Below are 22,829 nucleotides of genomic sequence, written 5' to 3'. Positions count from 1 at the left end.
ATCCGTTTTGATCGATCAGAACATTAAAATAGGTTCGGTGTTATTCAAACCATTCAGTTGTTAGTAACTACCTGCGAATTAACAGGTCGAAGCGTGCTAGGCATGAGCCAGACTTTTACGTAACATTAATTTATTGAATAAAGTTTGCAATCGTGCCTGTAATTCAAAATACCGTCCGAAGGTGAAGCCAACTGTAATAGGCTTCACTAAGTCGAGCAAAACGAGTTAAACGAGGAAACACGGGACTATTTAACCTGAAGATCAGCTTCCTCAATGGAGAAATCTAGGATATGAATTTTTCAAAGCATATTCGATAAACCCTGCTCTAAAAAATCAACAAAAATCGACGTGTTTGGTCTCTACTTCAGTTTTGATTCATTTAAATATATCGATTTTAACTTAAAAATTAACCTTCCTTTATTGTTAAGTGAACAAACCACCGTTTTAGGTAAAGTTTTTGAGCTTTCCAGGAAAAGCTTTTTCCTATTCAGGTATGATTCCATCACAAACCCTTTACACTTGTCATCACCAGTCAAGATGGCTTGATATAAGCCACATTGTGTGGGTGTGCCAGTGTGTCACGGGCAAGGTGAAATTCTATGTCTATGAAATGGGAAAAAGAATGTCTACATTATGAACAAGAAAGCCAGCTTAATAAACCAAGAGTTTATCTTATTGAGGGAAGTCAATACAGTCATGTAAATTCAGTTGCCAATTCAAAACAGGAAAGATAGACTGGTTTTGCTTGTGAAGTGAATCAATTCAAACACAGATTTCACTTCATCTTACCCACATGCAGAGCTAGTAATAAAATAATAAATATCTTCTGATCATCAACTAAGAATTTATGTCATGATCAATAGAGTAAGTAGTAAGCTTGTGTTTTAGGTTTCTCCTGCTGCCTTAGCAAAAGAAGTCTTGGCTGAGGTTCTCAAGCAACTGACAGACTACTTCAGTGCAAGAAACATTTTACCACAACAGAGACCAAATGTGAATATTCCATAAAAGAGGATACACAAGACACGACTATTGTACAAGTTACAGCTTACAGTCGGCTTTTAATTATGGAAAAGTTGTGTAAAAAGACCAGAAATATAAAGTCCAACTAGTTAAAACTATACTTATTCATATCAGTAGTAAGTCTTGGTTTTTTAAAGATGTATAAATCCCTTATATGTCATAGTTTTTCCCACGTGAGTTATAGAAAGGTTAATATGGAATTGAAATTTATTTCAGAAATCTAGGGTTTAGATATTTTAAAGTTTGCCAATAATTATCTTTAACCCTTTTACGTCCTTAAATCAGTATTCTCCATGCTGTTCTTTAGACATTTCCTAAGGTGCTGACAAGGAGAATTTATTTAACAATGAAGGGCCTCTTTAACTGGTGATAATTTCCATAAAGGAGGTGATCTTAATTTGGTATTCAGTGGTGATACTGTAAGGGAATAGATTTGAGTTACTTTTAAGGGGTCAAAAGGTTTAAAAGTAAGTGGAGAAGATTTCTGATGTGTATGAAGTAATCTTTCCTTCCTCATTTAGTTTGTTGAGTAGAAGATAGTCATGAAAAAACTACTTCTTGGCACCTTTGTCTTCAGTGTGAGTTATAGATTATCAGTGAAGATGCTGGATTGCAGCTTATGTGAGGAGCATGTTTGCAAGTTTTCATGTGTGATCTTGACTAATGAGTGTATTTCTTAGCTTATTTAATATGTACTTTTGATTAGGGAAACAGACTAAGCTGAATCATGCAAAGGCAAATTATAGATAGTTAATCAACTGAAATAGTGTCTAGACAATCCTAGTCTGTACAACTGTAAGACCTTAATATTGGTATTTTACTCCAAAATAGTGGTCAGTGTAAGAGGAAATTTCCAGACAAGTGTGCAGTAAAAAATTTCATTGTCAAAAAATGTAACATAATCAGAATTCTACATGCTTTGTAGAAGAATAAATATATCGATTTTAACTTAAAAATTAACCTTCCTTTATTGTTAAGTGAACAAACCACCGTTTTAGGTAAAGTTTTTGAGTTGACTTTTCTGGAGTGCTAAATAAACAAATCGCTGCTTACAAAGATACCAGCTCTGTCGACGTGTTTTTAGCTGAAACTGGCCCGTCGCATATATTGTTCTTTAATTAACAATCTATCCCACTGGCATAAATTTAGAGTAAATTACATGTAACTATAAATGTTGTTGTAAATACGTGAGCGTGAGCTAAATAAAATCTTCGCATACCTAAAATATTCGAAACATGTAGTTGTCGCATGAAAATACTCGCTTAATTGTGCATGAACCTCGGTGTTTTGCTCGGTCGCTTTTGTAGATTTCTACCACTGTCACTGTAAAACAGTATGTTTGTGTAGTCCACCTGTTTAGATACATTTTCAAATCAACTGTAGGTTGGAATTCTGTTGGTAAAAATTGTCAAAGAAATCCGAGAAAAATGGCATGTAGCACCGGGTAGTCGTGCTACATTCAATCTCGCCGATGTCAACGAAACTTTGCCAGGTTAAAGGATCTACCCCAAAACTAAAAAAGACAAACTGGTTTCTGTTTTGTTTTTTTTCCGGGGGGATATAGACCACCCCCCGGTTTTTCTTGACCCTTAGTTAATGTCCACCACAAGTATCAGTCAATTCGATCGACGGCTTGTCATTCAACAGAGGCAAATAAACGACTGAGTTTTTAGACTTTTGGATTCATCCAAATATTTGACAACTTTGAAAAGTGAGATGCAAAGATCTTTATTATTTTTTTTTAGCTTAATAGCAGCTGTACCCTCTCCTGCAGTCTTCGTCTAAATTTTCAAGGTCACTCCTTATCTTCTGCCTTGTTAGAGGCGGTTGCCTTACTAGTTTCCTCCCCTGTCCAGCTCATGTCGATGAAATAATTCTTTGCTTTCTGAGAAAAGGTGGCTGGTTTTTGTGTTTTCCAAAGAGCCCATGCAAAGTCCATTTAGCTAGTTAGGGATGTTTCGTCAGAAGTTTACCTGAGGTTCAACCTTGAACGTAGCCACCCCCTTTAAAATGGCAAGCCGGTCTTCGTCCATTTTCTCTTGATCTTATCATAGGCGGATTTTTTTGTCAGCTTCACTGTGTTTGCCTTTGTTAGGGTGCTTTTGGATGGCAGCCAATGACTAAAATTTCTTGATACATCCTTTCTCTTAGCAAGAAGATCTCGCTTTCTTGTTCCGTCCGTGACGGATTGGATATAGTTCTCGCGATGGCCCGCGTTCAGGGATCCGTGCACGTTGCTGATAACCACCCACTTCTACGATTAGTTTGCTGAAGGTTTCTTATGCGATGAGCCTAGTGAGACTCTGAGGTGCTCCAAACTGTGCCAGTTGGTCTACGCTTGTCGCAGTTCTAAAGTCAGAGGGAGGGTCGCCCACCTCTATTTATGTGAGCGTCTTTACAGTACCTGCGTATCCCTAGCAATCATATGATATAAAGTTCATTTCAGTCACAAATCATTAGTTAGGAAAACTGATTTTCAGATAAGCGCTCTTCTTGCCCTTCTTCCTTATTCATTGCTGACTCTAAGATAGCGGTTACAGTACGCGTTCTATTAGGTTTACAGTCACCTTGCCACAAGGAAGACTCGCCACCAGCTTTGATTTCTTCTGCCATCTTCAGATTCACCTCTCTCTCAACTGTACGTGTCCGATTTTTATGACGAGGATACTGGCATGAATCTCATACCAAGTTGTGCATGATATTTGAGGCATATCGTGAAATCGCGGCTTTCCTAATCTCCAAATAAGCCAATACGCGCTAGAAAAAGGTTCTTCTCGGACGAAACGCATGCTTGGGACACATTGACGTCTCTCAAATGTTTTTATTTTTTATTTTTTCACGCTGTACACCCACGAGTTTAGAGTTGTGAGCTGTTGCCGTCCCTGGCCAGCGCGAGACTTGAGAGCTTTTTAGACACTCGATTTCTTATACGGCATCACTATGAAGACGTAATACAACTGATACACCTACACTACAAAGGATTGACAATGTCTGTTGCGCTGTTGCGAGAAGGAGGAAAATATTACCGGCAGTGTAAATTCTTTAATAGTTTCAGAGACTTTTCAGAGATGTCTATCTTTGGCTGCCACAAAAAATTGACCCTCTCTTAAATTTACTGGGAAAAATGAAATATTACAAAACAGGTCATAAATTGACCAGTGAATAAAACATTTTGAAATATCGTTCGGAATTTGCCTTTTATTGCGTGCAAATCAAGGGTAGACAAAGTTTATAAAACATTTGACAAGAATTTCATGGGGTTCAGCTCGATAATTTTCGTCGGCCAGAGTCAAGACGCACCAAGCTAAGTGACATCGCCCTCCAGTAAAATAATTTTCCAAAGAATAAATGTGGCAAGCGTGGGGAAACGCACATTTTTTTCATTATTGTGATCAAAGCCCAATCATGTACCTAAATTGGTACTTACGGTATCAAATCATTGATTATGACAGGGTGAGCTTAATTTTTCTGTTGAACTCACTGCACGAACTGAGAAAGTGAAAACTTGTAGTTATCTCCCACGCATTTCGTCTAACAATAGTAGACTTCATCAAGGAGTTTTACAAGTAGGGTAAATAAGCTTGCTCAAATACAAATAGTAAATAAGTTGTCTCTTTACTATTGAAGCCAGTGGATATAATTCGCCAGGTGCGCCTACGGTGACATGCGTGACATTTTTCGGACGTTACATGTACGAGTACGTAATCTGTTTGAGGGTCACAGATTTAGTGTAAATATTTGACCCCTCGACGTCACGTAATGTCTCTAGTTTACAGAGGTCTTAGAAAGCTTCATTACTTGGATTTGTCTTCTGCGCGTAGAAGGCTACAGGCGAATTTCTCGGGTGTAATTGCTTTTGCTCTGAGTTCTCAACTGATGTTGTCGCAAACAGCTTTTGGGAGTCACGAAACAAAAAAACTTATCGGGACCTAGTTTCATGTACTAATGGAAGTAAATGGCAAATAAAAACATATTCTCTTGAGAAATAAAGTTATAAATAACAGGGGTTCTTTGAAACAAATAGTGATAGAAAAGGTTTCAGTTCTGGTCAATATCGACTTTTCATAGCCTACTTCCAAATCTGAGGGAACGCGCCGAGGGAATAAAAAAAAACATACATGTGTGATAATGCAAGGAGGAGAATAAAAATACAAATAAAGAAAAAGGAGAAAACATAGAAACCAGTGTTGCAGCGCACAGATATCTTTTGAGCCAGACCTACACACTTATGCCCGACACCACGCAAAGAAACTCGAAAGAGTGCTGTATATGAACTTGCTCGCACGTGCACGCAGGACAATCAGCGAAAATAATGGCAAATGCAGATGATATTTGTAGTCAAATAACAGGCAAATAAGATGACAGAAGGATAAAGAACTTTCTGGAGGTGTCTTCTTAAAAAAAAGAAAAACAATTTTTACTTCTCATGAAAGGTCACGCAGTCACGCTACAAGTACTATTTGTACGTGGAATTTCTTGATGGCGGAAAGTGGAAAAAACATTTTCCAGTCTTATTTTCTGGAAATATGGCGCAGTTAATGAATTTTATGGGGCTATTGATATTTCCTATCATATAAGAGAAGCAGAGTTTCCCGAAAAGCCGAAATTGTTACACTCGGGAACTTGTACATCAACAAGCACGCGGCATCTGAATTTAAAAATCTCCTCTCCTGTTATAGTTTCCTTATTGTGAACTGTGCTATAATGATAATAAACAATCAAATTGTAGACTAATGAATGTTTTGGTTTTGTACAAGTGCCCTATTTCCTGATTTTAGCAAATCTTTAAAATAATAAAAGACAGGAGAAAGAAACGCTACGATTTTCCCATCGATTTTTCAGCTAAAAACACGTCGACAGAGCTGGTATCTTTGTAAACAGCGATTTGTTTATTTAGCACTCGAGAAAAGTCAACTCAAAAACTTTACCTAAAACGGTGGTTTTTTTCACTTAACAATAAAGGAAGGTTAGTTTTTAAGTTAAAATCGATATATTTAAATGAATCAAAACTGAAGTAGAGACCAAACACGTCGAGTTTTGTCGCAATAGCGTGCGATTTGCAGTAGGAGTACAGCAAGGAAAATGACCTAACTCCGTGAAACTGCGCGCTATATATTTTGGTCTGGCGCGCTCGCTTTTCACGGACCAAAAAGAATATTTTTTCATGATAAACACGAAGAATTTTTCGTTGAAAAGAGCTCATTTATTTTATGTAAATTCGTATACCCCCGATGTTATGGTCGTCTGAAATATAGCAAAATTCGGCGTAAAAACTGAATAGAAAATATAGTGTACTTTACGTGGGTGGCTACAAACGAAAGAAAGTTCAGTTAGAGATGAAATATAGTTGCAAAGCTACTCGGAGGGATGAAAACAACTTATGAAAAAATGAATCCAAGATAATTTTTCGCTGTCTTGTACGAGCGTTGTGAAAATGCACTAAAAGCCCAATAGAAATTATGCAAACTAGGTACGTTTTGGCCGATTTCGAACTTTCATATTTTTTTTCCAAAGTAAAAACTCGCTGGAACTTATGAATATTATTTTTGAAAACGATTCACCAAAAGGGTCTTTTTGAGAAAATAAAAACAAAGTTGAATTTTTGCTTCTGTCGCCGGATTCTCGAAAATTACTGACAACCTCTCTTAAATGTTCGGAGAGTTCCAACTGCAAACTGATTGATATGACTGTTCCATCTGATAGAAACATCGTTCTAAAGGAAATGGAAAAGAACAGCAAGTACAAAGACCTAGAACTAGAAATACAGAACATGTGTCGTATGAAGACCTTCTGGTTGTTGGTGCGCTTGGTACAGTAAAGAAGTGTATGGTGGAAAACATAACGAAAGTATCAAAAGAAGCTAATGTGACACAGATTCAAAAGATCTGCATTCTGGGATCTATGCAAATCCTCAGAAAGGTGCTTAGCGTATGAACAGAATGATTGACTTGAGTGACTGATGCCCTAGGTGCATGGTTTGCGCCCAGCGGATGCACAAAAAGAACACCAGCAAAGACTGTGATGGAAGAGATAATAATAACAATGATAATAATAATAATGATAATAATAGTAATAATAATAATAATAATAATAATAATAATAAAAGAAAGATATTAATGAATCAATTGATGTCCATTAGTCTCTTATGCCCGAAACGAATTTTTAACATGGAGAAAATGGGGCAAAACACAAGGAAGCTGAAATCAATTGACTCATTCAGAGGCTCAGCTTTTAAAATTGTGTAAACAGGGGAAGAGGCGAACTTAAACAAGTTACTTAATGAAAGTTTCACATCTCGAAACCACCGTGCTGGGTACAAAACGACTTAATTGTTTGGGTACGAGTTGACTCAACTGTTTGGGTACGAAACGTTTTAGCTGGGTACGAAACGACCAAAGGTACGAAACGACTGGTAACCTTACAATCAATCTCATGTATCAAAAACTGATCCTGTTATACAACTGGAATTTTTTCTTAACAGCGGTCACTATCATTGGTTACTTTGGGGTAACATTACATCCAACAATAAAACTGTTGTCTGTGTAAAGTTTCTGATCTGAGTGGACAACATTACAAAATCTTTGACATCAGTAGGCAGCAATGGAACGTTTCCCGCTCGTGTTTATGAACGACCACTATTACACGTGAACATGGCCTGACTGAGAGTAACGTTAAACCGGCATGATATTATGGTTTTGTGATATTTTGCTCTCTTACACACTTTAAAGGAGGTCATCAAAATGTTCGATTTGTTTCTGCATCGCCTCCTCTAATTTATTCCTTTTGCTGTACAATAAATAACTAGACGACTGTGCCTACTGTAAAGCGTTCTTTTTGTTTTACTCGGGACCATTTCCGAAGAGTTTACTATTTAAAAGACTTTCGATAATAGGATAGTTAATAGATGGAAATCATTGGACAGTTCCCTTCAAATTTTTAACTTTATAATGGTTTTTGACCACACTCTTACAAGTTAAATTTCAAAAAATGTCAACAAATCTCAGAATTTTAAGCTTAAGCGTGTTGAATATTACAATCCTAGACGGTGCCATTTTTAATACGTAGCCAGAGGAAGAGGATTCTTATCATCTCCCTTGTTGAAAAAGGAACAAGGGATTTAAATGTATATAAAACTTCTGCAATTACCACCACAACTACTAATAATACAGAAATCCATTTTGAAAAAATTACTATAAAACTCAAAAAAATGTTTTGGAATCAGCCGAACAATTCCATAATTTGCACAAGGCCATCATCATTCGAATTCCCACCAGCCAAACCGGAACAATCTTCGCCATTACAGTACGAGCCTCCTCCACCTCCGGCTTGTTGCCAACGGGTACCACTACCCCCCCCCCCCCCGAGTAGCCACCACCTCCACCTGATGCACCATTATCCTCTGCTCCACCTCCCCCACCACCAAACCCACCAACTGCTCCTGGTGCAGGGCCCCCGTTATTACCGCTATTCATATCTCCGGCTTGACCTCCGATCCACGCTTGCGCACGTGATCCACCTCTTTCCCCATGGGAGGAGCTTAGCCGGGTACAACCTTGACCAAACCAACCCGCTCCCACTCCTCCATGGTGGTAACCGCCCTCACTGTTGCATTCACCTGGCTGCCCACCTATGCCTCCATTTCGAACTTCTGACGAAACCTGCCCTACACTACTGGTGCCATTTGATTCCGCCTGACCATCCACACCATTATATCCGCCAGACGCACCCCCTCCTCCTCCGGCAGCCAGCAACAGAACATCAGCTGTAGTATAAACAAAACTTCCTCCCCCTCCTCCAGTGCCAGCATTGTCTTCCACGGACACTCCTAGTTGAGCTGCTGTTTTGTTAGTGCTTTGTCCGCCTTTAACCTCCACTGAATCTCCTCCTCTTTGTCCCACCACAATATTTAACACTGTTCCTTTATTCAGTCTGAACTTCCCTTCTTTAAACGCTCCCTTTCCACCATAATATGTTCCTGGATTGTCTCCATAATCGTATGAATGTGTTCCCCCCCGAGCGCCCCAGGCTTTGATGAGATAGCGGGTGGTCCGTGGAACAATGAACGTCTGTATAGTTCCAAAGCGTCCCCTTCTCCCATCGGTTTTGAGATTCACAGCACCTTTAAAAAGAAAAAAAGTATTTACTCCTGAACATGATATCTGTGAAATTTTAGGGGGAATGTCCACAAGAAACGTGAATCGAATTTGAAGCGTTGAAAATAACAAGTTAGTTAATCTGTCTTAAAAACCCAAATATCCAAATATCCAAACCCAAATGTCGGTAACAAGTTGTACCAATGCCAAAAAATCCAGGTCTGCGAGAACACTGATAAGAGCCTAAAATGTTCTGGCAATCGGCTTTTTCTGCCTTTCACGCAAATTCTGTGGCCTTTATCTTGAGGTAGTTGTTTCTTTTCCCCAGCATTTTATCACTTTCAGTTGAACAACGAACACACTATACAAAAACTATTGAGGATAGGGTTAACACCTGGAAATTGAGGTCTAAGATGTCTAGGGTTTATCATGGAAGTTCCGCCGTATCGCTGATACGCATAATAAACTCTTTTCAGTAAGATGAAATTAAAGAATATCTGATCGAAAGAAAACAATACAAAGATTTCAAAACATTTGCACCAAACTTTTAAATTAGATCAAGAATAAATTGTTGACGGGAAACAATTTTAGACCTAATGAAGTAATAGTCAAAGAAAGCTCAAAGAATTAATTCCTTGCAACGGCATGGCTTCAAGAAAACTGTGCGTTTTCTGATTAAATTTCTTCCCACCTCTGCAAGTATGTCCATCTCCAGAAAAACCGGCTCTGCAAGAGCAGCGATACGATCCCAGAGTGTTTTTGCAGTCAGCGTTCACATCACAAACGCTAACGGAGGCATTGCATTCGTCAGAATCTGTTAAGGAATATCCAAATCGTTTAGAGCGACAATATAAATTGATCATGATGCACAATTTTAAGCAAACTATTGTTCAGTTCCTCTTTAATCAAGTTATTTACCGTTTAAAAAAAACCCAAGTGTGTCAAACAATTTTATCGAGCAGGCTCTCCAAAAGTTTCTATGTTTATCATTCCAATAACATATTGAATCGTTGCTTGGTGTTGGGAATTAAAGCGAGGCATAAACAACGAGTTCACCTTACTTAGTAGGATGCAAATGAGTCAAGATTTATCAAATCCTACTTTGAAAAAAATATATTCCTACGAATACGCAATTCTTTCTGTCATCTTTAGTCGAAATGGTTGAGATACGAAATATATAGATAAGATAAAAGATAAGATTGGAAAAAATGTGCCATGTTTCTAAATGCGCAGGCGCTTATCCGTGGGTGATGCGACTTAAGTTGATTTTAGTTTTCTGCTGTTAGGTTAAGTGCCAGTCATCTGCTTCGTAAGGGCTGACACAAAAATTCCTTGCTGCTTCATAACTAGTTTCCAAGGAACAAATTTTAAACATTTTTAGAACAATTCTAATAATTCTTTGACTTAGGATCAACAACGAAAAAGGATTGTACCTGGCACAAAGCTGACCGTTAGCTTTTGTGCAAGGTACAATACTTTTTTAGAGCATATGCATTCTGTTTAACTGTCTTACTCTACCTTCGGTTTTCATGTCACAATGAGCCAACACAGGAGTGTCAGGTTTGATAAAATTCAGCCAGTATTTTCCGCTGACCGCTTGTTCACCTTCACTCGCCTTGATTTCCTTGCACGAGTCTGCAGACAGCTCGGGAATGGCATCGAGAATAGCTAGAAAATAAGAAAAGGAGAAAGAAGAAGAAAAAACGTGATATCTCCCCCTCTTAAACAGTTCGCTGAATCATTCTGCTTTAATGCACACCTCTCTTCCTATCTCGTCTGAAGTAATATCTCTCAGAGTTGGGTACAAAATCTTCAGGCCTGGCTTCCTTTGTGCGGTTACTCAGCTCACACTTGTTTTGGGTAAACACATAGTTAAAGCTTTGGCATCTGGCATCACGATAACACTCCCGCAAACACACATCACCGAATGCTGCTCCAGTGATTGTTTTAAAAATGTGTTTTTGAAGCATCTTGCCAAGGATGGAGACTTCGCGTGTATTACGGTGGCACTGAGTAACAACTGAGTCAAACGATACCAACATAGAGAGGAAAACTGGTGAATGAAAGAACTCTTGGACTCCCATTGTGGTTATATAATCTCACCTGAAATGAAATCATGAAGTTTGAGAGCATAGTGATCAAAATATGTGGCCGTGCACTGAAAAACAGGGAATACAATACCTGCAGAGGCACTCATTGTTTGGCTGTTTTTCAAGCGATATGACGTATCGCCCACACGCATGTCATGAATACGACAAATTTAAAGCTTTATTTGAAAGGGCAAGCGTGAGATATGGCACGAGTCGATAAGACACGGATACTAAAACAGTTCCATTCCGCATTCGTCTATGGCTTAATCAAAAGTTTTATTTACTTTCTTTCAATAAAAGTTGTCAAAGCTTTTTGAATGCAATTCTTTAATGGCAGAGACAGTTTTTACTCAGTACAGCGAACGGTCGTACTCCCAATGCATGCAATAAAAAAACATCTAAATATAAAGTAACAGACTCCTTTAAACCCATTCCCTAACTTATTAGCCGATCTTTCTCCTGATCCAAACATTCGCGCTATACTTTTAAAATAGCACACAGTTCACCGCCCCTGACAACGCGTATTAAAACATTTCCAAAAATTATATGTTTGGTTTAGCTCTATCCTATAAGGATGATAACAGAACCATAGAGTACTTCTCCTATGCTATAGACCTGCCTGAGTGAGTATCGCAGTCTTCCTTCACTTTTCAAAATCGACGAAGAGTTCTTTGGAAACAAATTGACTTTAAATTGAACTTGACTTGCATTGAAAGAGGAACGTTACAGACCACAACATATTTTAAAGGATAAAACTATGAAACACCATGCTATTTTTAAAACTTCTTTTAATACCACCTGCAGACTTTGTTTGAAAGCGTTTTGGCTGAGATCCACGCAGAATTTCCATTTTCTTGGACATTCAAAATACGACATCGTTGTTATAATGTAAGTAAATGGCAACGAAACTCTTCGTTTTATCTAATAAAAACATTTTTTTCAGAATTATTTGGCTTTTCGAAACTCATTTCTTATTATCGTTCTTTTGACACAATATAATATTGTTCTTGTTCGAATAGGGCAGAACTGCGGTGAACGTATTTTTCGCTAGGTCATGACATTAAGGCTGAACGCATTTGGTTCTTACGTCATGAACGAAAGCTAGATAATTTCCCGTCCAACCCGATCTAAAAAGCATTTTATAGTATGATTGCTGCTCTTTCTCTTGATTCCTCATATTTGTTTATGAGCTATTGACCTCCTATATTCATTTTTATATCAAAATGTGAGACCTCACATAAGTTTTCTGTTTCTAAATTTGGATCTGTTTTTTCACTTTGACAAGAGGCACTTCTTTGCAATCACTTTTCTTGACAGTTCTGTCTTTATTGTTTAGATTGTTTTCTTGCTCTTCAGTGCAGTCACTGCTGGGACCTAAAAACCATGGCTGATCTCAGAAAGAAGCGAGTTTAAGAGATAAGGTAAGTTTAAGTTTTCATTTACTGTCCAACATTATCAAACCAGCGGGTGCCGGTGAAGCTTATTAGCATCCTAATTAGGGTTGAAATTTTGAGAGCACAGTGATACAATATGTGGCCATCCACAGAAAAACAGAGAATGCGATAATTGCAGAGCCACTTATTGTTTGGCTTTGTTTCAATCAGTATGACATATCGCACACACATGACGAGCTATATGACACGCACACGACAAATTTAAAGTTTGATGTGAAAAGGCGTGCATTAGATGATACGGGTCGATAAGACACGGATACGAAAAACAGTTACATAGCGCGTTCGTCTATGATTAAATAAAAGATTTTGCTTAGTTTTCCAAAAAGTAGTGTCAAAGCTTCTTAAATGCAATTCCTCAGTGGCAGAAATAGTTTTTACTAAGTACAAAGAACGGTCGTCGTCTCAATGCATGCAAACTGGAAACAAACATTTAAATAATTAATAAAGTAACTGAATTCTTTAAGAGTCATTCCCTAATGTATTAGCAGCTCTTTCTGCTGATTCAAACATTCACGCTATACTTTTAAAATAGCACACGGCTCGCCGCCCCTGACGACGCTCATAAAAATTTCCCAATATGATATTGTTAGTTTAGCTCTACCCTATCATGATGATGACAGAACCATACGGTACTTCTCCAATGCTATGAACTTGCCTAAGTGATTATCGCAGTCTTCCCGTTCTTTTCAAGATCGAAAAATTGATCGTTGGGAAAGAAATAACTTTGAAACTAAGTTAAGCCTGCATTGAAATTGGAACTTTGTACAGGCCAGAACGTGCGTAAGTGGTGTCACTATGTAACAGGATGCTTCATCTAATAAGTTTTACTGCCACCGGCAGACTTTCTGCCGTAAATATTTTGTTTCTTTTCTTTTCTTACTCTTCAGTGCAATCACTGATGGGACCTAAAAATCATGGCTTGTGACAAAACGTAGCGTGCTCAAGAGTAAAGTCAAGTGTGAGCCATTGTATAGTCCAAAATTATCAAACTAGCGGGTGCAAAACTTCTCTCAAAAGCGTATGAATAATTTAAAAAAAGGAGGTCCTGACATCAGTGAATTATGTTTTGAAAGAAATATCGGGCACGCGAGCTTCACTCTTTCATGACAGAGTCGTGAGCTAAAATAGGCTTAAAGTATTTAGCTCAGTAATGCATTGCTAAACTGGCTTCTTGAAGTATATCCCTTGAAACAATTTGACTTGGCTTCTTGAAGAAAGCCTGTGTAGTCAGCTGCATAAAAAGGACAAACTAATTTAAAGCCATCCAGGATGATGCCATAGGCTCGACTTCTCGTAGTATACTTGTGAGACATATCAAATAAAATTAATCTTTCAGAAAGGACTTTACTCACTCAAGAGTGTTCCTCATAACTGGCAACTTCTGGTCATCATTTTTTTGGTTGTTTGGGTCGAGTTTCTGTCAGCTGAATCAAACGCAAACTTCTGGCTAATTTTCAGTAACGATAGACAAGTCCAAAACATCCGTATAACTGCAATAGAACTGCAAGGCTTGTGAGAACTCTCTTCCCAGAAGGATATTTAAGCCTAATCACTAAGTGATGTTTTGAGGCACGACCAGCCGTTTACTTCTGGCATATGATGTGGGAAGTTGACCGTCATGCAAATTTATAATGGGGTACGTTTCTATAGAAACAGTTGTGCTGCGTCGGTAGGAGATGAAACAGGGTAATTTAGTGTAATGAACTACGTTGATAACGTAAATTGGCCAACGTCAAGAGTTTAAAGGCTGACGTTTCGAAAGTTAGCCCTTCCTCAAGAGCTTCGTTAGCCTTTCGTCAGAGCAATTCCAATCGCTCTGACGAAGGGCTAACGCTCGAAACGTCAGCCTTTAAAGTCTTTAAACTCCTTATGGTGGCCAATTTACGTTATCAACTTATTTGATTACGCTAATTTACCCTTTCAAGCAAATTATTCAAGTTGGATCACTCCGACAAAATTAAGTCACAATGAGAATTTTTAATGAAGCAAAAGAAACATAACAGGTATTGTCCTCGAATATTTACTTTTTGACTACCATTAGAAAATCCTCTATATGAGACTTGGCGGATCAAAGTTTTGCAGAAAGTGGAAAAAGTTATGAAGTGGTATGGAAATAAAATAGTTATTTCCATGATGGGGTCGCGACGTTTCGATCGATCGCATCTGACAGCATGGTTCCAACGATCAAAGAACTCAGCTGCAGGGGTATCCAGTCGACCTTATCGCCTGAAAAGGGTTGCAGCACGCATGTTTGATTCACATCGTATACAACTGTGTTCATCACGATTAATAACTACAACCTATTTACAACAGTAATAATTTGATACGTTTAAACACGCGCATAATAGTTCACAATAACTCTCCGATTAGCTCTTTCCTCCTAAACTTACGGTTCAAGAGCTGATAGCGAATAACAATGTTTTTGTCGTCAACCACCTGCTTCAGACAACCCCTATGGTTTTCAAAGATGTGTTGGGAATATTCTAGACTAAAGGAAAGGAAGTAGATCTTGACAAATATCGATGAGGTTCGAACATTTTGCCAGAAATAAAATCTTAAGACTACGCCATCGATGTTTATTTCTTGTCGTTGTTTAAATGTAAATGTAGCGAGTGTTTTTTTATTGCAAACAAGTAGCTCGTTGTTTTTGCTTTTTATTTTGATACATGCGATTCAAAATATGAATTTTGGAATGAACTAGAAGAAATTTTGGAGCTGAAATGAGACACACTGCTGAGCTTTCTCTTCGCGTATCCGTACTATAATAAAGTACACTGTTTCAACTTGTGAGAGCACATGTTTTATCGAAACTTTTGGCAACAGAGGTCTATTTCCGCATTTACGTAGCCTTATATAAATACAAAGACGGCTGGCAAACCCGTGATGTAATTCACATAAATTTTGACGAGTCTCCCACCCCTCCCCCTGATCAAATTCTGCCTAAAAAGTCAAGGAAACACAACGTTCCAACATACTCTTACCTAAACACACCAGTCAACCGGATTAATGGCAAAAACGTTCCAACGTTCCTACATACTCTTACCTAAACACACCAGTCAACCGGATTAATGGCAAAAATAATTAATTACAAAAAATGTTTTCAACGACCGATAACGGCCAAGCAGAGTCAGTGGTTCATTACGTCTTGTGGGGGAGGGGGGAGGGTTCTGGGGTTCTGGGGTTCTGGGGTTCTGGGGTTCTGGGGTTCTGGGGTTCTGGGGTTCTGGGGTGATCACATATCACATGGATTTCAAGGGGAGTGGGGGAGGGGGTCAGTCGTCTCCAATAAAGTGTATCGAGGGGACTATTAAAAATTCCCAGCCAATAAGGAGGGGGGGTGGTCATAAGAATATCACAGAGCATTAGTAGGGAGATCGGTTTATCGTGGCACAATCAAAATAATCAAAATGACAGAAAGAAATTAACCGTTTGCTGTAAAATGATGAAAATTTTAACTATGAACTAGCGGTAAAAGCATCACCCCATTGAGACTAGGCCTGTCCCGAATGGGCTCCTAAGATGCTAGAAAGTTGCTAATTTGAATAGTCTCTAAAAATTGCGAAAAATACAAAAAGTTGCTATCAAAATTTCTTGATATTGTCATATAAACATTAATTTGAATTTAAAAAGCTTTATTTTTCGTTCTTTACAAGAATTGCTGACATCAGTCACAAAAAATTGCTTGAAACTTAGCTTTATAGAGTTGCTAGCAAATATGAACGAAATTTGAGGATACTCTTACGTCTAATGATCAAATGAAATATTTCATAAGGATGGAAATACGCCAATGAAACGTTGTCAAGGGACACGTCATGTCTTCAAAAGCCTTTTGATAAACATTCAAGAAATTCCCATAAATCGAAGATTTATATGTAATAGTGGACTTTTTCGTACTTAACATTTGATTTAACTGATCCTCTTTTCATGCGCTATTTCAGAAAGGGGAAACTCATTCAAAACCTGCTGTTCACAAAACTAATTAAGTTTGATTTCTAATATCTCTATGTTAGTCTCGACGTACGAATAAAGTATCAGTTAACCTCTGTGGATATCAGTTATTTGTCTTTTAAAGAACTAGTTCTCCTGCTGGTTGGTAAATTGCTAGAGTTGTAAGACGTTCGAAAAAAATATATAGAGTTAGCAATAGCTTTCTGTTATCACCGGGGTCCTACTGATTAAGAATTAAAAACTAAGAAATAAGAAATTATTATATATATAAGATAGTACCTATAATACAAGACACTTAGTTAAAAACTGCTGGAACTACAATAAAAATCAGAAGGAATAATCTTCCGAGGCTTCCCGAATAAAACTCTAGAATTAATATTCCTCAAACTTAAAGGTAACGAATTAAAAAATCGAGGCACCCCAAAAATAAAACTACAGCGCGCAAAATCCAGTTTGACCCTGGGTAGCTTTGTAGATTTCCCATTTTTTCTAGTGTTGAATTTATTGATTAAACTTTGCGATCGTGCCTGTCATTCAAAATACCGTCCGAAGGTAAAGCCAACTGTAATAGGCTTTACTAAGTCGAGCAACACGAGTTAAAGGAGAAAAAGCGGAATATTTTATGGGATTATTCGATCTGAAGATCAGCTTCCCTACTGGAGACATCTAGAATATCGATATTTCAAAGCATACTCGATAAAGGTCATATTTGGTTATTTAACCATCTTCTGAAAAATCCACATGCTGGCAAATAGCTACTGCATGAAACTAGTTTGTGTTCAAAATAAAAAGAAAAAAGAAGACGCAAGCAGGCGATTTCTAGCCATATTCCTTATTGTCTCGCCTCTTTTCTCGGAGGGCCTCTCAAATTTACTCTCGATGGACTTAAAAAGTACCCGGATGTGTCGACGCATTCTGCAGGATGGGTTAAGTCATTAGCAGTCCTTCAGAACCACATCTAAATCAAAGTTGGTTTATGTTCATTATAGTTTCACGTTTCACCTGTTGGTGTGGGTTTTGCTCTTACTTGACAACCATTTGGTGGTGGTGCATCACGCAGACACAGTCACCAACAACAAATGGTTGTCAAGTAATCTGAGAGTAGAAACAGAGGAACTACTTGTCGTAGCTCAAGACCAGGCAATAAATACCAGAAACTATCAGAAAGTAATATGTGGCCAGCAAGTGAAGAGCAAATGCAGAATGTGTTGGTAATATGAAGAGACAAAGGACTATGTTGTATGTGGATGTAAGATTTCCGCTAAAACAGAGTACATCTCAAGGCACGATAATGCTGCAGCATATCTCCCATTGAAGCATTTGTAAAGATCATGATATCGAGATTGCAGACAAATGGTACCAGCTTAAGCCAGAGACTGTGATGGACAATCGAAAGACAACAACATCACCATCATATGGGACATGCCAGTTAATACTGACTGAACTCTAACAATAATGATAATAAGAAAAGAAAGATATTGTGTAAATAGGGGAAAAGACGAACTTAAACTAGTTGTTTGATGAGAGTTTTACAGCTCGAAACGACCGAGCTGGGTACAAAACAACTGAGATGGGTACGAAAAGACTTAGTTTTTTGGATACAAGACGTTTCAACTATTTGGGTGCGAAATGTCCTAGCTGGGTACGAAACCACCGAAGGTAAGAAACGACTGGTAACCTTACAATCAAAACTTCTCTCAGAAGTGTATAAATAATTTAACAAAAGGAGGTTCTGACATCAGCGAATCAAGTTTTGAAAGAAAAATTGGGCACGAGAGCTTCACTTTTTTATGACAGAGCCGTGAGTTAAATCAGGCTTGAAGTCTGTAGCTCAGTAATACCTTGCTAAACTGACTTCTTTAAGTATATATATATCCCATGAAATAATTTGACTTGGCTTCCTGAATAAAGCCTGTGTGGTCAGCTGCATAACTAAGGAGAAACTAATTTAAAACCATCCAAGATGAGATGGAAATCATTGGAGAGTTCCCTTCAAATTTTTAACTTTATAATGGTTTTTGACCACACTCCTATGAGTAAACTTTTAACGAGTTTTAAGAAATCTCACAATTTTAAGCTTAAGTGTGTTGAATAATATAATCTCAGACGATGCCATTTTTAATACGTAGCCAGAGGAACAGGATTCTTATCGTCTCCCTTAGAGAAAAAGGAACAAGGGATTTGAATGCATATAAAACTTCTTCAGTTACCACCACAACTACTTTTTCTAATAATACAGAAAATCCATTTTTGAAAAAATTACTGTAATACTCAAGAAACGTTTTGGAATCAGCCAAACAATTCAATTAAATGGAAAAGGGCCATCATCATTTGCGTTTCCACCGGCCAAACCGGAACAATCTTCGCCATTACAGTACGAGCCTCCTTCACCGCCGGCTTGTTTCTAACGGGTACTACTACCTCCCCCAGAGTAGCCACCACCTCTACCTGGTGCACCATTATCCCCTGATCCGCCTCCCCCACAACCAAACACACCAACTGCTGTTGGTGCAGGGCCCCCGTTATTACCTCTATTCATGCCTCCGGCTTGAACTCCGATCCACGCTTGCGCACGTGATCCACCTCTTTCCCCATGGGAGGAGCCTTGCCGGGTACAACCGTGATCAAACCAACCCGCTCCCGCTCCTCCATGGTAGTGACCACCCTCACTGTTTTATTCGCCATGCTGCCCATTTGTGCCTCCTTTTCGAACTTGTGACGATTCTTTCCTCACACTATTGGTGCCACTTGATCCCGCCTGACCATCCACACTATTATACCCACTCGATGCACCTCCTCCTCCTCCAGCAGCCAGCAACAGAATATTATCTGCAGTATACACAGAACTTCTTCCCCCTCTTCCAGTGCCAGCATTGTCCTCCACAGATTTTCCAAGTTGAGCTGCAGTCTGCTTCGTGCTTTGTCCTCCTCTAACCCCCACTGAATCCCCTCCTCTTCGTTCCACTACAATATTTAACACGGTCACCTTATTCAGTCTAAACTTCCCTTCTTTAAACGCTCCCTTTCCACCATAATATGTTCCTGGATAGTCTCCATAATCGTATGAAAGTGTTTCTCCCTGAGCACCCCAGGCTTTGATGAGATAGTGGGTGGTCCATGGAATTGTAAACGTCTGTACAGTGCCAAAGCGTCATTTTTCCCACTGACCGTAAAATGAACCTCTGTATATAAAATGGTTAAAAGAATTAGATTGCGCAATTAATGCAATATCTGTCGAATATAAGCAAATATATCATGCATGAAAAATGTAAATTGACATTAGCTTGTTACAAACAACAAGATGGTCGGTCAATAAGTCCTTCTTTGCCTCTGCCTGTTTGTCCGCGAGGGGGACAAATATGCACTCCTTTAGAAATCTAAAAATCCTTACAACTACAACGTATTTCATCACCGAGAAATCCAGGTTACATTTTAACGCTTGAAAAATTTATGGAAAATGGACACACTTGTATAAAAACGAAGATTTTTTTTTTCTTTTTGTTTTTGTTTTCAATATTTGTAACTAACGCCTTTCACTCCTTTAGGTGGCCATATGTTAAACTACTTGAACACCCTGACCGCTAGAAATGTCGACCCCCATTAGAAAGACAGGGGTAATCTGCAAAGACCCAGGAGACTCGAGTGCGATCAGCCAAAATTCCTCAAACCACGAACCTTTGTCTGTTTCAGAGGCCTTTTTCGCCTTTTCGAGTCGAATTTCTTCTCGGCCAGGCTATCTTTCTTAGACTTTTGTCCAGTTTTACACCCAAACCGATTGCAGAGATCTTCACGTGCGATCGAAATCAGGAAATGTTTACGCGATTGAAATTGAAGAGCTACCGTTTATAAGATGTTTTGCCGCAAAAAGTATCTCTAATTCGTGTTGACAGGCAAAATAATTAGTGCAAAAAAACAAAAAAAAGAAAACTGGCCTCCGAAGGTCTACCGTATCCTTACTTTGGGTTAGGTGTTTCCAAATTTTATAACTGATGTAATACAGACATGGACTAATGAGAAAATAACATGATATTTACCGCTATATTTGACGGTTGTGTCAAGGATTTCATTGAATGGAGACAAACAGTGCACAACAAATCAATTACTCTAGCTTTATATCACAAGAATTGAAATTTTCACATCCACATCAATTACAAGAACAACAAAAACTTCAGTTTTGTCACCCTCTCTTTCCATATTGCAATAAACAAGAACAGTTTTTCCCGTTGTGATGGAGTAAAGCCAGTACTCGCCGCTGGTCGCTTTTCCCTCTTCGCTTCGTCGTATCTCCTCATATGTTTCTGCTGGACCTGATCCTTACATTTCCTTTACATACATACATACATACATTGTTTCCTTTCTTGCAGAGATTAGATCATCCTTCTAATAAAAGCTCAGGTTTATAACTTAGTTCAGGGAATCAACCCATTGGAACATACCTGGGTGTTTTATATCTATCAATTCGTTAATACCTTGGAGTAAATTACAATCCTAAATTCTTTTGTGTTATGCAAACAGTGATTTGAATTTTCAGATTTTATGTTTTACAGTTTTAAAAGCGTCAAGGATTCGAACATATAGACAACGTTCAGCATAACAAAATAAGAGTATTTCGGAAGAAAGACGTGTTAATTAGCAGATCCTAAACACATCGTTGAAGTAGAATTATTTAGACGATATAACTTCTTTCTCTGTTAATTAAAACAAGAATATAAAATTGTAAGGGCCTGTTTCCAATATTGCTGATGTACAGAATTCCATTGGCTACAGTATTCGGGTCAAGTCCAATCAACTAGAATATCACACACAGTAGATTAGTGACTATAAGAGGGCTTTCATAATGAAATTCACCCAAATAATGCTGCAAATTAATCACTTAGGAAATTACTTTACTGTATAATCTTCGACTAGAACATGAACTACATTTTCCTGAGATGTTTAGAAGTATTTTAAATTTCCTCCGTCCTGGAAAAATATCAAATGAGTATATCTACGGAAAGCTCTTGGCTTTTGTAAATGAAAGCCACTTTGAATGCACTTTTTTTTTAAAGTATATTCTCCTTTTTTGGTCAGTTTTAAGTCTTTTGAAAACTTCCAATTAACTTGACGCCTTCAATCGGCGTTTCTCCTTTGCAACTCAGCCACAAGTGCCGACCGATTCCATCTAAAGCTACTGCAATTAATTCAGACGAATGTTCAAAGGGCATTTTTCAAACGTTGAAGTTTGGTAAGGCAGCTGAACTTTTTTTGCAATCCATTGTCAGAAGAATAATTTTTCAATGCCTCTCTATGAATTGACTCTGAATCTTTGCGGCAAGCGCTGTTTACTCCTGCCTAAAAGAAGTGAAAGTTACAGTTTTCGCTGCCTTAATAAACCCATCTTTAAAGGAAAATTTATATCAAATTTTCCGCAGCGAATTGATCGCTTTTTAATTAACCTCCTGATCAGGGTGCCCCTAATTTCCCACGGAGGTGTCGTAGTAACCTTATGCCGAAAAATTTCTTCGGTAAATGGTCACACATCATTTTCTGTCTGTCATAAACCCGTCCGGACGATGGAAGAAGATGAAAAGATTTAAAAGAAAGATTCGTCGAATTCGGCCGTCATATAATTTACATAAAGTTTCGTTATAGAACACCATACTGACCACTTTCAACACAATATCTCCAAAGAGGATTTTTTGCTTTTATTTTTAGGTTCTTGACCTAAAAATGAAATGAAATTTATGAAAAAGGAAAAAAAAATGATTAACACTCCTATTTGCAACAGTCAAAACAAAAACCACGAGTATAACTGAAAAAACACTGAGTTTATAGGTTTCTAATTAATCTTCCTTTGACATTTTGAGTATCGAAATGATGATTTTAAACCAAGGTAATTGGGTATTCCAATCCAGTTTTATTTGGTCAAGGTAACTTAAAAGTGGATGTTCTCAGATACATTTGGCGAGTATATTGTTTGTCTATTTCAGTTAGTAAACGGTGCAAATGATTTGGAAGACCCTTTGCCACCAAAAACACAGGGTACCACATCATGCAATTATTGAGTCGAAACTTTCTTGTGTATTTCATTTGAAACTTACTCTTTGAAAATCATTATCTTGGCAAAATGCTTCATTAAATACGCGAGAAAAAATATGTATGTAGAACCTTTACACATTGGCCAGCTTCTTCATCATTAAGATTACTGGAGAACTTTTACTAGCAACCATACTTAAGGGACTTGT

At 38.1% G+C, this 22,829-nt stretch overlaps 2 pseudogenes; both read right to left on the bottom strand.

Annotated features, from left to right (window-relative positions):
• Nucleotides 1–8,020: 8,020 nt before the first annotated feature.
• LOC149052471 (uncharacterized) lies at nt 8,021–11,197 on the bottom strand (annotated as a pseudogene).
• A 7,710-nt stretch (nt 11,198–18,907) lies between these two features.
• LOC149052470 (uncharacterized) lies at nt 18,908–19,753 on the bottom strand (annotated as a pseudogene).
• Nucleotides 19,754–22,829: the final 3,076 nt, after the last annotated feature.

This window comes from Pocillopora damicornis, chromosome 1, assembly GCF_964200805.1.
Source record: "Pocillopora damicornis chromosome 1, jaPocDami1.2, whole genome shotgun sequence".
Classification (NCBI taxonomy): Eukaryota; Metazoa; Cnidaria; class Anthozoa; order Scleractinia; family Pocilloporidae; genus Pocillopora; species Pocillopora damicornis.
This window is presented reverse-complemented; position numbering and strand designations above follow the sequence as displayed.